The sequence below is a fragment of the Manacus candei genome, unplaced genomic scaffold, assembly GCF_025592945.1.
Source record: "Manacus candei isolate 608988 ecotype Guabito, Panama unplaced genomic scaffold, ASM2559294v1 h1tg000088l, whole genome shotgun sequence".
Classification (NCBI taxonomy): Eukaryota; Metazoa; Chordata; class Aves; order Passeriformes; family Pipridae; genus Manacus; species Manacus candei.
Genome location: NW_026138136.1, coordinates 7,444,675 through 7,458,229, shown reverse-complemented (window position 1 = coordinate 7,458,229; position 13,555 = coordinate 7,444,675). Strand labels below are relative to the sequence as shown.

The 13,555-nt window shown below is 38.1% G+C and overlaps 1 protein-coding gene across 19 annotated transcripts in view; it reads left to right on the top strand.

Annotated features, from left to right (window-relative positions):
* Nucleotides 1-13,555, top strand: part of LOC127482446 (poly(rC)-binding protein 3-like) — a 493,280-nt gene that overhangs the window by 98,744 nt on the left and 380,981 nt on the right. For all 19 annotated transcript variants that reach the window (XM_051812791.1, XM_051812785.1, XM_051812792.1 and 16 more), the window contains exon 2: nucleotides 4,567-4,704. The gene's annotated coding sequence lies outside the window, so the exon portion shown is untranslated. The remainder of the gene's footprint in view (nucleotides 1-4,566; nucleotides 4,705-13,555) is intronic.

Genomic DNA, 13,555 nt, shown 5'->3' with positions numbered 1-13,555 from the left:
TGCTGAAGTTTCCTGAGTAGCTTTCTTGTGACTTGAGAGGTACAACAAAATTTGAGGTGGACAGATGAAGACTTATCAATAAGACTTTTCTCCCCTTCTGGTATGCCTGCAGTTATATAAAGGAGAATAATGTTAAATGCAGCCAGAAGAGAATAAACATTGGATTTTGGCTTATGATGCTTCTTTTAGTCAGAGATGAAGGTAGAAATAATATTCTTTTTTGTCGTGAAGTGTTACAAAAGGACTAAATGTGTAAGGAACATGGCATTATGTTAAGCACTTTTGGGAGAGTGAAAAGTTAAAATCTATCTTTCTGCTGTCAGGCTCTTAAGTAAGGAATGATGCATTAGACTATATGATTTTATTAGATTTGTTACTAAACCAGAACTGCAGTGCTGTTCCTTGAACAGAATTACAGGCTTCATTTGAAAAGAGATGCAAAGCACACACATCATTCTGGAGTAGATCAGCACAAGCATTTTCTATATCATGAGTAATGTTTACTGGAAGAAATCAAATTACTGTTACACAGACCATCTGTTTTCCTTGCATGCAATCATGTAAGTGTTTTAGGACAAGCCATCCTTTTTAATCAATTGTAAATCTCTTATCGGAAAGCACTGTTTTGTGTAATAAAATCTATTTTTATGATAAATGTAAGAGTTTTAAATACTGGTTTCTTCTGCATAAATATATATTATGTTGTGAACATATTGTTCATAACATAAAGAGTAGGGGTGTACAGCATTAGTTATTATCTGTCAAGAACTTAATGTTAGGGCTTTTTGCAGAGCCATTTTTGGATATTTGTTGGATCTGCAACTCATTGGTGTTCAACTATTATAACAGATAACATAATGAGTAATAGTTGGAAAGTTGCTTCCTATCTACATTTAGTAAATGTAGTATAAGACAGTCTCTATTTTGTAGTATGACTACTGTGATAAAAGTGAATACTGTGGAAGATCATTGTCCATTGTCTAAATTCTTACACTTGGAAATACTGAAGAAAACAAGGCATGGCTTATTAGAAAATGAGTCTTTGGTATGGCATAATGACATTAAAAAACTTGAATTTATGGTCCAAGAAGAAGTCAATGATAGAGTGTGAGATTTACTTCATGTTTAAGGGTATCACATTCATAGATGTACGTGGTCCCATTCATTTTAGTGGGTGCTAAATTAAGCTCGCCATTTTATTTTTTCAGCACTGCTGTGCACTTCCCTGATTCATATATTTTCTGTGGGTGCACATAGATTGCTCTTGAATTCAGAGGAAGCTGAAGGTCTGCATCTTAAGCAAAGTCTTCTCTGGTTTCAAAAGAAGCTGTGTGACTGCAATACCAGAGGTTGCTCTGTATTGCATCAGATGACCCTGAAATAAAGAAACAAGCATTGTAAGTAACGCAATTGGAAAGTCCCTGAGCAGGTTGGCTGTCCTTCTCAATGAGGTTGTCAAGCCTGAATTTCATTTGTTCAGACACTTCCAAATCAATGGTATTTTGTCTGGATAATTAACCTGCTTACTCAGGCTTGAAAAGTGTATGAGGGTAAATTCTTGCACTTGTTTTTGGTAAACATGAAGAGGCAAAGAGGGAGAAACTGATGGACCGTGCACCTGGAGAAATGATAGTGCCTACAGTCTAGTGCCATCCCATGGTACAGTGGAAGTTTTCTGATCAGAGAAACATCACATGAAATGCAGGGCCCCTGTAAGTCCTTTTGTGAAGGCTGGACTCATGACCTGTGTATTGCCACTTATTAGAATGTCTCGTGAACTGACAGTATGTGGCACAGGGAAAGCTGCCTACCAAACCAGGCTCATCAATCCTAACACTTACCTAGACTAGATCAGTCAAAAATCTGCTGAGAACTAGGTCATCAGTGATTTTTTTTTTTGTCAGTCTGCACTAATTCAGTAAAAGGAAAAAAGCAGAACAAGATGAATGGCTTACAAAATCATACAGGTAATAGAGAGTGAAAGATAAAAATCAAACTGCAATTAGTAGTGGTCTAGTAGTTTCACCTGTCTGTTTGTTGTTTGTTTGTTTGTTTGTTTTTTAATTCAGTATTCTTTCTTTGAAAAAATTATTAAAAATGAGATATTTTTTACTTTTTTTCCCCCCCTGGTTTTTCTTCTTACTTTTGCCCTTCTTTTATTCAGAGGGAAGAAAACTGCAGGCAAGTTAGGTATGTCAGAGAAACGCAGCATTGTGTTGGTTAGAACAGACCTCTGGAGGGCATCAATAGTGTCTTAACCCAGGCAAGAAAAAATTACATAACGGCCATGCTCAGCTGAATTTGGAGGATGGACATTCACCAGCCTTTCCCAACAACCTTTTCTTCAGTTGTCCTTTTGTTCCCCTAGATGCTCATCTGGTTGCTTCTTGTGTTCCTCAGTGTTCCTCACCCATTTCAAATCCAGCTGAGCTCTGGCTTCCCCAATTTCATCCAAGCAGGCCAGGATGAGGAAGTTCTGCTTTGCTCCCAAGTAGCCCTCACAGCCCCTTCATCCTCTGCTGCCCATCTGCTGTGCCTGCATGACTTCCCACTTGGCGAGCTGGGAAGTCCCAGTGTGCTGGGGAAGCAGCTTCCTCTTCTGGACCTTTTTGCTGTCTTGGCTTTCAGGAGACACATTTCAGTTTGAACTGTCAAAAAAGTTGATGAATATCCTTGGTTTAGATTTTTCATGCCATTCTTCTTACTTTCATCTTCACATCCCCAAGTCTTTTTCAGCAGGATATATCAGGGTAATGCGAAGGATGTGAAAACAATCTACTTCCACAAGGTTTTATTTTTTAGCATGATTTTTCATTTGCATGTGAGTAAATTTACTACATTTTTTTATTTTTTTATCTTGAATTTTTTTTTTTTTTAGCCAGAACTTTGGAACAGTCACCATAAGTTCTCTAGCAGCTTTAGTAGAATAGGCACTATATTTTCCATCTGTATGGTCTGGTTTTATCCAGTAAAGACATTGATGTATTTACAATTGTCATAGAAGATATTGACCTAGTTCTAAGACAGTAAATGCTAATAGTACTGCTTGCAAATTATCACATTTTTATTATCAAGAAACAGTTCGGCAAAATTACAATAATTTGCTTAGTCATAAAGACAGTGGTAAACTATGAATTACTGTTGTCATAGTTACAGTGTATTTTGATACAGTAGATTTGTTCATCTAAACCATAATAAAATAATTTGTTCAATAGCAAGTACAATGCATATCTTAAATTACAATTAATTACTTATTGCAGTGAATATCTTAAAATATAAATGCAGAACTCCTGATCCTTTTTAAGTGCAGTAAGGAGAGAATACGGATGTTTATTTTGGGAATTTCCTGTGTCTGCAGTGCTGATTACACTGAAGTGCGAATCAATGACAATGTGCAATATAGAAGACTTTATTTATAGTAGGTTTATAACTGATCTAAAGTGAGACGATAGGTTTTGATACCCATGACCTTTAATAGAAAGCTCTCTGAAGAGAAGTTTCCAATTTTACCTCCAAAGTAAACCCTAGTGAAAGTCCTTTGTATTTGAGACTTTGTGAGACAATTAAAATAATAATCTATTCTTGGTTTCTTTTTTTTTCTGAATTATTCCTATTTTGGCTATTCAGTTGGCAAAACAGAAAAGTTATTCAGGAGAGATCTACAAAGTTAGACAATTTGCCCATTTCAGTTTTTTTATAATATTCTTAAGTGCAGCATGTTTGGGAGTTGGCACGTTTGCTTTTCTCCCCTTGACCTATCGCAGCCCAGTGGCCATAGAGGATATCATCTGTGCATGTGTTCCAAATTCTCCTCTTCTGCTTCTTTACCAGATGCATGGTATTTCTGAAGGAAATGGAGTAGAAAAGTGCCATAGACGATTGGACTCCCTCAACTCACTTGGTGGTACTGGAAGCAAAAGAAGGAAACAGAAATGATTGGTCACAATTTTGAGATATATTAGGTCTGACCAGTTTGTCCTTAAAGAGGAAAAGTCTATAGGTATTCCACAAAAAAAAGCAAATAATCTTTAAGGAAAACTTTCTGGAGTGAAAAACAAGTAGAAAAAATAGTTTAGAGATGGTACAGGGAAGAGATTATGTGTAGAATGGTGAGATTAAATGAATATTTCAGAAAGGATCTTGGCTATTGCTGTAATATCCAAACAGTGGGATAGAAACTAAAAGTAAATGCATTTAACATTGACAAACAAAACCCCAACTTATTATCCACTAGTTAACAAAGTTAAAACAAAGTTGGGATAATAAGTTGGGGTTTTTTTAAAGTCTGTTAACTAATGGAATTAATTGAGTAAACCACTGAAAACTCTCCTCACACGTATTATTTCTTTACAACTAAATAGGTCAGCATAAAAGGTTCTGGCCCTTACTAAACAACAATCCCCCCAGGCTGCTTATTTGTAAACCAACTCTTGGGGTTTTTACTCCTCCATATTGGCTACTATTGAAAGCAGGAGGTAGGAACTGCTTGAATTACAGTATGATTGGAAATGTTTGTTCCAGTGCTTTCATATGCCACATTTGGTCTCTATGTCCTCTCTGTCACAGGTAACCATCTTACACACAGATCAAGAAACATAAATTCACTTGGCTGTCCTGTATCTCTAAGGAACCTGATGCATGACTGGACTAGAGAAGGGGAAGACAGAAAAACTCCAAAGACCTACATATCATCTTGCTGGCAGGGTGAGTAAATGTCCTGTCATCTCAGTGATTTGTTGTCAGGTACAAAATGACTGAGCCTGCTTTAAGCGTTGGCTCAGAAATTTCTTACCAGTAATTATTGAGAACAAGATGATCAAAATGTCTCATGTTTCCAGGACTCTGATGCCCCACATGCATTCAGAAGCACTAAGCCAGACACCTCCTATATTTTCAGGTTAAGCCTTGAACAGGGATTTAATAAATAGGCAGTTCTGTGTAGTAGGGTTTTTTAATGCACACTGTGCTGTTAGGGCTTTTTTCAAATTGGGTGGGTGAAACAAAAATGTCTAACTATTACTGAATGAGTCCAAACTCCTCATGATTCAAAAAGAGATCCAAGAGAGGAAAGAAAGGAAGAAAACTCATTTTCCCAGTGCTGACTGTACTTAAATTCCTACAGATGTGGGCCTGTGTTCTCTGCTTTCCCTGGGCAACTTTTTCTTGCTTACAAAACACAATGGAAAAAATTACCTAGCTGAGAAGCAAGCATGTAGTAGCTTTATATGATAGTCAGAACCTAATTAAATTATCCCCTTTTCTCTCTGGGTTTGCCTGTTCCAAAAGGTGGTAGAAGAAGAGACTGCAGCAGGTTCTGGAGAATTTCCTCCAGTTCACAGCAGTGAGCCAGGGGTTCTGTCAAGTAGCAACAAGCCAATTCAAGAGAATCAAGAGTCCCATGTACAAAGGATGACTTATTTTTCAAAAAGTTGATGCAAATTGAAACAGATGACTAATATGGCAGAAAATCCAAACAAAACTTGAAAAGATTCCTCTGTCTGGTGGTTTGTGCCTCTACAAGAGACATAATAAAAATGTTGCCCTCCTCCATTGGGATAGCTGTTGTTCCCCACTGTATTTGGTCCTGCCCATTTCTGCACCCTAAACATTGGCAAGGCCCTGTATGCTTCTGACTGCTCTGCTGGGGCAAAAAGCATGAGCACAGCAAACCCATCTTCCCTGCACCCCAGGCCCAGTGGACACTTCTTTTTTAAAGGATGATGTAGAGTACCTGAGTTACAGTTTTAGCTGTGTGAAAGTCCACCCTGACTAGGAATTGTAAGACAACTGGCCAAAGCCTTCAACACAATAAAGCAAACAAAACAAAAGGTACTCCAGAGGACAAGCACTTTCCTGTCAACTGCTCTCTGATAGGGAAAGAAATACCTAACAGGAAAATAGTACCTTCACAATTGCTATTATTTGATGTGTTTAGTATCAAATGTTTTTTTCTTAGCATATAAGCAATATTTTGGCTCTTTCCTACTCCATATTCTTTGAGGGGATCTGTCTGAATGCAAAAGCTGTCTGGACTTTGCTTTATGCTCCAGTCAGAAGAAGGTCAATTATGCTATTTTTGCTTTTTTTTTTGCTTTGTTTTTTTTTTTTTTATTATTATTTTCAGTAAGTACTCCTCTGAGTGTGCTGGAAGATGAATTTAGTGTGCAGAATTTTTACAGAAATTGCCAAGGGTAATTCCCTTGGCCACTCTGAACCCAACAGGAACATCAACAACCAGCTCTGCTCTCTGTTGCTGGACTCTGGAATCGATAGGAGAAGGTGTTCATATGCTGAGGAGACACTTTTCTGTTCTAGCAGCTGCTTCTTGCCTCCCTGTGGAAAAGGCAGTGGTGCAGATACAACCTTGGGTTATAGGTTTGTCCATACTTCACAAATAACTTAGTGTCTTCTTCAGCAGTGGAATTACACTCTATTTTAATACAGTATTGTACTTTCTAAGCCACCACTTTTTTGCCCCTTAGTTCTACTTTACTTTATATAATATCTGTGCAAAGGGTATGGGCTTGATGTGTTTTGACACAGGGGTATCATTAATTGAGGATCATTGTGACTGAGAGAAATAAAGGTGTTCAATAAGATGTCGACATAGTTGAAGCTTAAAGTTAGTATTATTTTTATTCTTAAAACCATTTCTATGTGTATTGCGTTTTCAATTCGCATATAAAATAAAGTAAAATCATCCTTAAATTAAAATCTTATTGACACTTCTTGAACGTTACTGCAAGGAAAATAAGAGGGTGGCAAATGATTAAATGTATAATTAAAGGTTTCGCATTTAATCCTGTCACTGTAGTGATTTATGGTTTATTATTTTGTTTAAGTAATACACTTTTTTTTCCTAGTGTTTTTCTTTCCTTCATTGTTTTTAGTGTCTGTATTATTATGATAAGGAAATTTATCTCAAGGACAACACTTTTGTTCTCAGAAGCAGATACAGAGGAGAGTTAAATCAATGCATAGAAGATGCAATACACTTCCCACTGCAGTTGGTGGGGGAATTGTGACGTGTTTACAACGTTGGGCCAGAAATGCTTAACTTGTAAGAACAAAGGGCAGGATGTAGCCTCTGTGTTCTCTGCTGTCATATTTAGGGCTGAAACAGGTGTCTTCAGTAGCCAGTCCCAGAAAGGCTCAATAAAGACATGGGGCTGAGACACACAATCTCCCTCTGTAGTGCATGCCAGAATTGGGTGGAAACATGCAAACGCAGCAGAAACAGCCTTGAAATAGCCCATAGCCAAGCCTGAGCGGAGTCCAGTGCCTACAGGCTGTGGCGTGCAAGCTCTTCTCCAGAGGTAGGTCCCCATAGCAGGATTTTTTAAAAGGACTCATCAGGCTTTATGGTCACCATAGCTGCCTGACAGATATGTGGGACCTCACTGTTTGCATGAATTGATGGCTCTTCCCTCCCTTTCTAAGTTGCCCAGCCACTGGGCTGTGCTATCCTCATGCAAGGCTTTCTTGCAGCTACATGAAATTTGCAACTTTGCTCTGGCAGGGCTGTAGTATGCCTAGTGGAACAGTTCCAACTCCTGTTTTCCAGACTAGCTTGTAGTTCTGCTGGAAATGGGGTGTCTACGCTTCCTCAGAGTGGGGAGAGCCTGGAAATGAGATCCCTCACACTCAAGTGTGAGTGTTCCAGGTTATGCTCACGTAGTACAGGATATTACTTCTTCCATCTGCACCCTAGAAAACAAGCCTGAGCAGATCTGATGTTTTGGAACTTAGGTGTTGTTTCACTGTCACATGGGCTCCTGAACTTGAGATGAACGCCTTGTTGCTGAGGTGGAGTTGTTTGTGGGACTTCAAAGGAAGAGTGCGAACTCAGTTTTCTGTTGAAAGTTTTCATATTTAGATATGTAAATTTTTATGTGCTCCAAAATTCCCCTTGATTAAGAACCCACTTAAAGAAATAAGATTTATTCTCTTACCAACATATGGCACTAAGATTCTCCTATTCAAGTGATTTCGCACAAGAAGTGTTGTTCTTTTCCAGAATATTGCAGGATGAAATAACTTGGGTTTTATTTCCGGTTAGGAGTTTGAATTCACACTCATATTAACTTCACCTAGAGCTGTTAACCTGAGCAGAAAAAATATGTTGTCATCTTCACTGTTTTAACCTAAACGTGACTAGTAGATACACTTCACAGCAAGGTTTAACAAAATTTAATTATGCTCTGTTGAAGGTATTGTAATTTACATTCTCCATACTATTCTATAATATTATTGTGATTCTTCATATTCTTTGTCTCACTGAAAATACTGGGGCCATTTCTTTTAATCCTCTGCAGCAATTACAGTAGAAACTTCTGAGATATCTTTACAGAATTGTAGCTGAATAAAAAGCATAAAAATAAATTTTCTTGAGAAATAGTTATGTAGAAAAGTTTAGTATATCTCTTTGTCTTTGAGCAAGTTTTTCATTGCCCTAATATTTTCCAGCTATTGTTTCTTTTTTGTTGTTGTTTCTCTCCTTTTTTGTTTATTTTAAGGTAGGCAACCAGCAAGAAAATGCTGTTCCAGGAAGTTATAAGAAGTCATAACTCGAGTAGTACCTTTCTTAATATTTTTTGAGGCTGATATTGCTGCTTTTTGAGCAGGTGTGTGTTTGTTTTAGAGAAAGACTTGTTCACATGAAACTTGTAATTTTTCCTGGAGTTATAATAGCTAGTTTAAGATCTAGCAATCAACGTTAGAAGTTCCTGCTAATCTACTCAATCACCAGACCTTTAATTGGCAGCCTGGCATTTTCCCTGCCATCACAGACTACATTTGAATCAGAGGTCACTCAAAATTTCATAACAGCTTTCTTTAGATCTCACTGATTTAATTAGTGGTTGGTTATTATCTCTTCTTCAGAATAATAATTAAATATATGCAACAAATCGAGGCCCACACAAGTACTGTGTTTTACCATCTTATGCTGATGATACAATACTGGGGGGAGTGGCTAATCTACCTGAAGGCTGTGCTGCCATTCAGTGGGACCTTGATAGGCTGGACAATTGGGCAGAGAGAAATCTAGTGAGGTTCAACCAAGGCAAGTGCAGGGTCCTGTCCCTGGGGAGGAATAACTCCAAGTACCAGTACAGCCTGGGGGCTGACCTAGTAAGGAGCAGCTCTGCAGAGAAAGACCTGGAAATCTTGGATAACAAGTTGACTATGAGATGGCAGTGTGCCCTTGTGGTCAGGAAAGTCAGTGGTATTCTGGGGTGCATCAGGAAGAGTGAGGTCAGCATGTTGAGGGAGGTGATCCTCCCCCTCTACTCGGCCCTAGTGAGGCCACATCTGGAGTGCTATGTCCAGTTCTGAGCTACTCAGGACAAAAAAGACAAGGAGCTACTGGAGAGGGTCCAGTGGAGGGCTACAAAGATGGTTAGGGGTCTGGAGTATCTCTCTTATGAGAAGAGACTGCAGTAGCTGGGCCTGATTAGTCTAGAGAAGACTGAGAAAAGATCTTATCAATAAATATCTCCAAAGCAGGTGCCAGACTCGTTTCAGTGTTGCCCAGCAAAAGGGCAAGGAGTAATGGACATAAACTAAATCACAAGAAGTTCCACCTCAACATGAGGTTCTTACTTCTTTACATTGATGAAGGCAGAGCACCTTCTGCCAAGGGAACACACTGTTCATGGACATTGTGGAGTCTCCCTCTCTGAAGACATTCCAAAACCACCCAGATATGTTCCTGTGTAACTTGCTGTAGGTGACCCTGCCTTGTCAGGGGAGTTGGATTAGATAAATTCCAAAGGTCCCTTCTAACCCTACTGATTCTGTGATTCTGAGATTCCCACCTTGCTGTTGTTTAAAATCTTTTGGTGTAATCATTTTATAGGTACAAAAAAAAAAAGTGTGGTATCAGCTACCCCTTAGGATGCTTGGTACTTCTAGCCTTGCACTGGGAAGCACAATTGTAGGTCACCTCACAACAAGGTCCTGGTGATTTCAGTGATCTTCCTTGCGTGAGTCACAGTTTAAAGATTGCAGCATTTGCCTTCCTCATGAGAAGCTTCCAGAAGAGCATTACTATGTCCTGCCATCCATAATATTTAGCCTTTTATGTGCTTAGAAGTGATAATTTATATTTTGTAACTGCCATATACATGCTTATTTTGAAAATACTCTGTTTGGTTGGTTTTTTTCATTTATCAGGCAAATACCTTCTTTTCATAGTAGACTGAACGACTTTTGCTTCTTCTGAGCCATAGAAACCTAGTGTGTTAATTCATTTGAGCTTCAGGATTACTACCCCTTTAGGGTTTATGATGAAAAGCATTAGCAAGACCCTGGGGCAAATTCTTTGCTGGAATGAAGTGGCAGAGGTTATTCAGAGTCAACTGGTTGAGCTGATCCGTTACGCAGCAGAAAGGAATTCGGCCTCTGGTTCATATGCCAATGGACTATACTGGAGTTTTTGCATATACTACTAGCGTATAAATAGTACAAAATTTGTAGGCAGAGTATTTTTTACTGTTGTCTACCTGACTCAGTATTAGAATTACAAAATCATTAATGTCGGAAAAGACCTTTAAGATCATTGAGTCCAACCATTAACCCAATACTGCCAAGTCCACCACTATACCATATCCCTCAGTGCCACACCTATATGTCCTTTACATACCTCCAGGGATGGTGACTCAACCACTTCCCTGGGCAATCTGTGCCAATGCTTTCAGTAAAAAAAATGTTTCCTAATATCCAATGTAAACCTTCTCTGCTATAGTCTATAAGCAGCTGGGAGAATATTTCATCAGCTTCTTCATCTTGGTTGGGTGGCCTATAGCAGAATCCCTCCAGGATATCAACCCTGTTGGCCTTCCACTGATTCTTACCCATAAACATTCAGCCCTATAGTCACCATCATTAAGCTCTAGACACTTCCTATCATACAGGGCTACTCCACCACCTCTACTTCTTTGCCTATTCCTTCTGAAGAGTTTATAGCCATGTTTTTTGGATTTTCTAGATGCTACAGTGTTACGTATGCCATATTTAAACTTAAGAGATAGAACAGATATTTTAATGGATTGAGAAGCTATCTGCAAAGTTTGAGGTCTGTAGTGGAGGATGCAAAAATTACGGTTGAGATCCCTGAGAATGCTAGTTCAAAACAAACTTTGCTGCTCAGATTGGAGTTCTGTTGAGGTAAAAAAGGTCCTTTTTAGTCTCATTGTACATCTTTTTGCCTTTTTTAGCATGGAGCTGTTATGCGACATTACAGCTGTTTCTTCAGAAAACATTGCCAAAATCTGCTTTCTCTAGATCACAATAAAGAGGAGACACAAAGGAGAAAATGGTGCTTGTTTTCTAAAATGCATGTTTTCTGAAAAAAAAGCCATTCCCAAGAGCTGCTGTAGTCAGACTGTTCTGGAATTCATGGCAGGGACCCTACTTTCTTGTAGCACTACAATGCACCAGGATGAAGCTTTTTAGCAGAAAGGATACACTCAGAGAGAGAAATAAGTGATGGTAACTTTGACAATTGTATGATGTACCTTGAATATCACTTTCTAGATTTTCAATAAAAACCCTATAAAAATTATTGCAAATATTATTGGGTTAATCTGGACTGTCAGTATTCAGAAAAGAAGCATGAGGGTTCTGGAACTTCATCACACACCTTCTGATGTAAAAGAAAGGCAACATTATTCTTTCTAACCACCAATTCCATACTGACTGAAAGACTAAATTTATTTTCCACAAACTACTAACAGTTACCTCTTCTTGCTTACCTGCCGCTGCATCTACTTTGATGAAATAATTGCATTCATTCTTTTTGAAATATTAGAATGAAATTATTAATATTTGCATCTAAAGCAATGTGTGTTTAAGCATCATAGTTAATATTATGTTAAGGGGGAAAAAGATTCACTGTGATATTATATATTTTGGCAGCCCAATGTTGTACAGAGAACTGAAGTTTATTAAGCCACACTTCCAATTATAAGCAACAAAAAGGCTTCTACTTTGCGTGACATATAGTGAACTTGGTGTACCATGTGTAGTATCTTTTAAAGATTGACAGCAAATTGCTCTATGGTATTATAAAGTTTTACAGGATAGGCTGTAATCATGTTTTAGATATATGATAATGGTTTTTGATGGGTTTGAGAGATGAATTGAGACTAGAAAGTATGGCAGTTTTTTTAGTGAGGCTTATTCCTTTTATCTTGTTACACATTTTTGTGGAGTGGGAGGTAGGAAGTAGGTATGGTAAATGGGAGTCCCTGGGGAATTTTTGAGGCTGAATGGAAGAAAAACAATTCCGGTGGGCTTGAGAGTAGAATGACTGGTTTCTTCACTTGCGTGATTGCCTCTGGTCGTTGTATTTAAGAGTCAGTAAACTTTATATATAGGCAGAAAAGATGCTTTGAAGCAATAAAAATTGAAGATTAAGGAAAATGAGAAGTATCTTAAGTAAATGAGGAAAGCCTGTGGGAAAGAGCAGAGTGACTAAAGCAATATTCAAGTGAAAAAAAGTTATTTGGGAGATGGGGAGAAAGAAAATTGGTGTGGTGGGACTGATAATATCTTTGTTCTTGCAATCTTTGGGATTTATTCGCTGTTTTATCTGCATGCAAATAAACAAATCTCACACCAACCTGTGTTTCAGTGTATCTGACTCCACTTACTACATTAAATTTGTCTCCATGCTTACCAAAAAGTTTTTGAGAAAAATACTCTAAATTGGAACCCAAAGTAACTTAAATGGATTTCCTTTAATTAAGTAAAAAATTGAATATTAAATCCATATCTACACAGTTTCCTAGCCTTTTGTTTTTTCCTCAAACAAACCTGGAATAACCTGGGAGATTTTACTGACTTCAAATGCATTAAACATATTGATTCGCAGAAAGCTTTGGCGTCAGGCTGTCTGTAGCCTGTGTCATGCTGTCAGAAAGTAAATGCTTTTGATTTTTTCTACAGAAAAAAAAAAACCAAAAATGAAAAATATTATCAGGGTTTCAAATTACTCTGGAAGCTGGAGAGGCCAGGGGAATTGGCTAATAACAGCTGTATTGCAATTAGCGGGGAAGAGCTTGGCTAAGAGCAGCAATGATTCTTTTTAGCATCTCAGAAAACATTAAATGTGCAATTTTGAAAAATCATTTGCTCAGAAATAACCTATATAGTCACTATATACCTTCTCACCAGGGTCAGCAGCATTTTGGAGGGGATGTTTTACTTATCCTTTCCTATTTATAACACCATGTTCTTTCTTCATAATGAGGTTCCCTTATTGTCAGTACAGTCTTCTTTGCACTCTGGACTAGTTTCAAGCTGTGAGTGGGTTGTATAAAGCCACTCAGCTTTGTCTCCTATTTTTCTTTTCTTTTTCAGTAAGTTGCCTAGGTTCAGTGACTTGCCCCCTTGAGTGTCTTAGTGCTTAGTCAGGTGAAAGGTTAGTTATCCAAATACACTCCTCCTGCAATTACAACTCACACAAATTGTCCTCCACCATCTTCTCACAGGGGCACTAAGTCAAAGCTACAACAAATGTTAAATCATTGTGGTTTTCCTGGCATAGAGT